We start from the raw sequence: 7,140 nt of genomic DNA on the forward strand, positions 1-7,140 counted from the left end.
GGCCTGAATGTCAGTAGCTGATTAGCAAGTATGTTCTGCAAATAGAGGCTTATAGATGGGTTTCTGTGCAATGCATACAACCAGGGGGTGGAAAGCAACAGTGAGCAGCACTCTTCACGCTAGAGAGCAAAAATGACAAGGTGTGACAAGCTGTAGCAACTGCATGGAAGATGGATGGAAGATGTCTAATAATCCGAGGGGCTCATATCCCTTTGCCAAAAACAGTAGAAACTAACAGACCCAACTCTGACCCTTCATCTTATTACTGAATAAATCAGAATTTATAAACAGTGTGAAATCTACATCTACATTGATTAACATTACAATATAGCCCTCTCACACAGCACTGGGTGGACTGCATACTTAAATTATTGCACAGTTGCCTCAAACTGCACCCAGTGGATACATTTTTCCTGTATGTAATTTTTTCCTGAGACCTGCTTATGTCCTTTATGTACCAAAAACAGTCTAAAAATCTGTATATATTTTTAAATATTAGAAAATTAAATATCTTTATAAAATATCTATTAAATATTTTACAATAAAAAAAATTTTTAACAACTGTGACTTGGTGAAAGATCTGCATTCTGATTGGCTGTCCTGTATTGTTTCTCATTCAAAAAGCAGTCCAGGCTGAAACATAAGGATCCTTCGAACTTCAACGTGAGTGGACGGGGCTAGACTGTTGTTTGTGACATCAGACCAATAACGAATGGGCTGTTTTAGCAGCTGAGTTTTCATATGAGGACTGGGCAGTGACCGTTACGAACAGTACATGCTCTACTAGAGCTGCATGATATTGGAAAACAATGAATATTCCACAGATTTCTCCAGAAGTCAAAGATCTAACATGCTGTGATATTAATAATGCACTCAATACAGTCAGTAATGCAAGACTGGGGTAAAATAAATGACACTGGGCAGATACAACCTGCCTCTGGTGGATAAACGGTTCCCTGTATATGAGGAAACCCACTGGTTCTTCTGTTTAAAATAAATAAACTAGTTGCTATGGTTCCCTTTGATTGATTTCGACATATGTAAGTAAATAAGCTCTGTTCTGATTGGCTGCCCTATAATGTGCCTGATTCAAAAAGTCACCCAGACTAAAAAACTCAGGGCTAAACCACTGACTAAAGCAATGACTAGCTGCTTAGTCTCCATATATGGACTAGATAGGAAACAATACGGACTGGACATGTCTTAAAAAGGGTTCTTCAGTGGCTCTTTAGAGATCCATCACAACTCCAGGGTTCCTTATATACAAGGAAAACCACTGGTTCCTTTGTTGTAAATATGGTTCAGTATAGCACCAAAAAGGGTTTCAGGGTTGATTCAATTCTAGCAACCGTTTTTTAATATATTTTTAATAATTTTTTGGAATGTATTTGTTTAAAAAAATAGATAAAAACAAGTATTATAAAGACAAACAATCATTTATCATTTTTAAATATTAACATTTAAGCTACATTTTTAATGTTTACTCAAAATAAATTGTGTTTACACATTAGAGTAAGTCATACCATGCTCTAGACATTTTTGGACGTTTATTCTTAACAAGAGATGAGATCGGTGACAATCTCAGTCCACTGTCTTTTAGCATGTTAGCATAGCATCTCCCATTCTAAACTACAGAAGCAAACATTCAGATTCCAAACATGTCTTGGCTGATGGACTGCATCCGGGTAAGCATTCAGACAGGTTCATTTGATCCATGGCTGAAGCGCTTCTTTAATGTAGCTGTATTACAATGAAAGAGAGAGGGGGAGAGGGAGGCTTGCCTGAACAGCTGTCTGCTTTGCTCTCGCCTCCAGTGGATCATTCAGGCTTAATCTGACACCACACAAACGAGCTGTAAAGCAGCAGCAAATCTGCTGAGAGCATTTCTAAATATATATTTAATGACACTGTAATGCAGCTTTCTCTTTCTTTCTTGCTCCAGCACCTCTCCACATACCCAGCATGTAACAGTTAAGGGGGAACAAATCTTACATGAGGTTCACTCATGGAAAAGTATGCACACTTTTTGCTTTGTGCTGGTATTCTGATTCTGTTGCTACGTCCAAGCTTCAATAAAAGCAGTAAGATATGAGAGGATTGGTGGTCTTGATCATTTGTTTATTATGTGAAAGTGTGCCCCCTTGTGTCCTCATCAGTAAACCGCATTCAGGTCTAAATCACCAGCAGCCGAGTCCAAGGTGTCGTCAGCATCTGGCCGACAATGCCATGAGGGATGATCCGCTCTTCCTCTTGGCTTTTTATCTGATCAGGTGTGTTGTTCCTAACAAGGAACAGAAGAAACCCCACAGCGCCCATTTCTACACAGATGCATCACTTAATATGACCAGCTTCAGTCTTTGGCAGGGTTCTGATTGGTCCCTTTTATAGTGTATAAAGAAGAAAACTCCCAAATGTTCTGTTCCAAAGGCTAGCATACCTCATCAACCAATAATCAGCAATATCCAAGCTCGAACTGACTCAGGAACAGGACTGGAAATCTCTGACAGCACCGTTCTACACTACTTTTTGGGATTCATGAATTAGTCAGGGTCAGGGTCAGTTTTCAAACATAGCAACATGTCCATCCAAACATGTCCATCAGCATCTTAGACAGTAACCTAAAGCCAAACTGACCGTGAAAGGTGCTGTTGTCTGCCAGGAAGTGGCGACAGTATTGTGGGCTGCTGTGAACGTCCATCCTCCACCAGCTTGGAGATGAGGGGCTGATAGGGGGTCTGAGAGAGGAATAGCCTGCAGAAGAGGAAAGGAAAGGACCATCCTCAACATCATTGTTATTAACAGCATAATCATCATTATTCTCATTATCACCATTATCATTATTATCATTTTCAACATCATTTTCATTATTGTAGAACTGGGCAATATACTGCAAATATTTAATATATTTAAAATAGTATATACCTGTCTGTATAGAAATGGTTTGGTTTATTCAATCCAGCATGTTGTGTTTTAGGTTTTCCAAATAGAAACCTACACTTTAACATTTTATATGGTTAAGATTTTCATCATATAATATCGTAAAGCACCATTTCTCATAAGCATAGCATCAAGATGCGAGCTTTTGTGAGCTTATCATCATCATTATCAGTTATTGTCAACTTTATTACCTTCATTCTCATCATCATTATCAGCATCAAAATGATCATCTTTATTATTGTTATTACCATCATCATCAACATCAGTATTACCAGTATTATCACATCATCATAATTACATCAGAAACATCACCCTAATAGTCATCATGATTTAAATACAAAAACATCAACATTACCATCAGAATTTCTATTATATTTATTATCATCATTGTTGTCAACATTATTACCTTCATTCTCATCATAATTATTACAAAAAATATTCATTATTACTACTAGAATCATCATTATTATCTTCACCATTACCATCAGAAGCATCATAATCATCATCCTTATCATCAGCAATATCATTATTATTACCATATGAATCATCATTACAATCTCTCTTCATCGTTATTACCATCATCATCATTACCATCAGAAACATCTCCATAACAGTCATTATTATTACAATCAGAATAATAACCATTACTATCAGAATCTCCATAATCATCACCATCATTATTACCATAGGAAGCATCATCCTTATCTTCACCATTACCATCAAAAGCATCATAATCATTATCCTCCTCCTCCTCCTCATAATCATCAATATCATTATTATTATAATAAGAATCATCATCCTTATCTTCACCATTACCATCAGACGCATCATAATCATTATCTTCCTCATCATCATCATCATCATCATCAATATCATTATTATTATCATAAGAATCATCATCCTTATCTTCACCATTACCATCAGAAACATCTTCCTCATCATCATCATCATCATCATCAATATCATTATTATTATAATAAGAATCATCATCCTTATCTTCACCATTACCATCAGACACATCATAATCATTATCCTCCTCCTCATCATCATCATTAACATTATTATTATCATAAGAATCATCATCCTTATCTTCACCATTACCATCAGACGCATCATAATCATTATCTTCCTCATCATCATCATCATCATCATCATCAATATCATTATTATTATCATAAGAATCATCATCCTTATCTTCACCATTACTATCAGAAACATCTTCCTCATCATCATCATCATCATCATCAATATCATTATTATTATAATAAGAATCATCATCCTTATCTTCACCATTACCATCAGAAACATCATAATCATTATCCTCCTCCTCATCATCATCAATATCATTATTATTATAATAAGAATCATCATCCTGAATCTTCACCATTACCATCAGACACATCATAATCATTATCTTCCTCATCATCATCAATATCATTATTATTATAATACGAATCATCATCCTTATCTTCACCATTACCATCAGACGCATCATAATCATTATCCTCCTCATCATCAATATCATTATTATTATCATAAGAATCATCATCCTTACCTTCACCATTACCATCAGACACATCATAATCATTATCCTCCTCCTCATCATCATCATCATCATCAAAATCATTATTATTACCATCAGAATCATCATCCTTATTCAATTACATTTTTAAATGTAATTATCATCACTATTACCATCAGAATCATCATCATCATCATCATCATCATCATTAATGTCATAATCAAACTCATAAGTATTACCATCATTATTACCTTCACAACCATCATTATTACCATCAGAATCATCATCCTTATATTTATCATCATCATCCTCATCATCATCATCATTCTCATTATCATCTTAATCAACAGGTATTATATCATCTCTGTCACTGACATCATAAAGGAGCCTGTCCTAAAGAACAGGGTGAAATTCAAATGGCATGAACATGGACTCCTTACCCAGCCTGACACACAGAGTGCTGATTGAAAGTGACAGATGTGTGTGTTTGTGCTGATGAGATTACAAACCACCGAGACAACAGAGGCCAGAGAAAGCAGAGGTGGGGAGGAGGGAAGAGCAGGGGACATTGTGTGTGTGTGTGTGTGTGTGTGTGTGTGTGTGTGTGTTGTGTTAGAGAGGTCGTTTAAGAATAGTATAACACGATCTCTCTTCGACAGGTTGAGGGAATACTTCAGGGTTTTTCAGCCCAATCTCTTCCTGCCACACCTGCAGAATCTTGTTCAGTACCATGTGCAAGAAAGTCACAAGTCCTTGTGTTTGGAAAACCTGGAGATTCAGAATTCACTGGAACTAGAAGTCATTGGACAAAATGTTTATGCAGAGCACATGTCTCTGTAGGACATGAACTCCTGAGTCATAATGGGCGCATTCAGAGACGAGACGGGGGTTTCATTTGTTCATTTGTTACCAGTGGAGTGGGCGGAGCTTTCAAAGCCTTGTTTATTCATTGCAGTTAGCCATAGACTTCTCTTACTCTAAACTGACAAAAGTATTGGGACACCTGCTCATTCATTGTTTCCTCTGAAATCAAGGGAATAAATAAAGCTTATCCTACTTTTCCCTTTCTCTACTGTCCAGAGAAAAAGGTTTTCGGCTACATTTTGGAGGAGCATTGCTGTGAGAATTGCATTGTTTGATTGCATTCAGCAACAGGAACATTAGTGAGGTCAGGATGTTGGATAAGGATCACCACCCCACCTCAATTCCAACTCCCCAGCTCATCCCAAAAGTATTGGATGGAGCACCGACCATCATTCCAGAGAACACAGTTCTCCCACTGCTCCACAGCTCAATGCTGGGGGGCTTTATACCCCTCTAGCCTACGCTTGGCATTGGGCAGCAGCATGGTGCCTAAAGGTTCATGTTTATCTGCTCCAGAGAGTCCTATTGTATTGGCAGTACTTCTCTACACAGACTAGACACACAGGCACATCTGGGTGAGCAATGAATGCAACTTAAAGTAGCTGAATGTATTCATTAGAAGAGGTGTCCACAAATATTTGGACACATAATGTATAAGTGAGGTTTTCTGTCCGTTTCTAAGTAATGCAGAAAAATACGCTGGAGAATTCCCCTGAAGCACGATCTCCAATTGTGTTTTATTTAAATTCCGAGTCAGAGTTGATTAAAGGCAGGTCACTGCATTATTTCACAAGAAGTAATCTTTTATGATTGCTAATCAGACGGGGCAAAAGCAACAAGACAGTCAGCCGGATGACAGAAGAAGCAGATTCTCCTCAAACTGCCCTTCAGCAGCAATCACACTAACTCCTCTAGTCTTCTTCTGATTGCTCTGAATAAATCCACAAGGGTGGTCTGCTCCCATGGCAGGAATTTCATTAGCTTCACTCTGAACCCGTAACCAAAAACACTACAGAAGGATTTCAGGCAGCCCTGACTCTGACCCCATCTGAATCTGTAATTATTCCAAATGAAGTGGGCCAAATCTCAATCCCAAACCAATTCAAAAGTTTCAATCAGGAGCTGGCGAGACAGTTGCCGCTAATTTTCAGTAAAAACACTATTTTTTTAAAGTGATCTTAGTATTACAGCACAAGTTTGACCCAAAAAATACTAATTTACACATTTATCCCCCCTTACCCGAGGTGTAGTTGATGGGCCAAGCTCATAGCACGGATTAGCATTGTACAAAATCCTCTCACATGTTGCGCCAAACCATGTCTTGCTCAGGTTTGTATGGTTTATGTACCCAAAATAGTCAGAAATCATTTCCAGTTACTATATTATTCCAGATGTTTGCTAAGGTGTTGCTTAATGGCTGCTATGGCATTCCAGGTGGTTGTTTGTGCCTCTAAGTGGTTGCTATGGCATTTCAGGTGGTTGTTTGTGTGTCTCTAAGTGGTTGCTATGGCATTCCAGGTGGTTGTTTGTGTGTCTCTAAGTGGTTGCTATGGCATTCCAGGTGGTTGTTTGTGTGTCTCTAAGTGGTTGCTATGGCATTCCAGGTGGTTGTTTCTGTGTCTCTAAGTGGTTGCTATGGTATTCCAGGTGGTTGCTAGTGTGCTATTTTGTGTTTTTAAACTGGGTTTTCATTTGTCACAAGTGGGTAGAGTTTTTAAACATTGCAGCTACACACAGACTTTTGTTATATGGACAAAAGTATTGGGACACCTGCTCATTCACTGTTTCTTCTAAAATCAAGGGCATTAAAAATAGCT

The sequence above is a fragment of the Salminus brasiliensis genome, chromosome 13 (genome assembly GCF_030463535.1).
Source record: "Salminus brasiliensis chromosome 13, fSalBra1.hap2, whole genome shotgun sequence".
Taxonomy (NCBI): domain Eukaryota; kingdom Metazoa; phylum Chordata; class Actinopteri; order Characiformes; family Bryconidae; genus Salminus; species Salminus brasiliensis.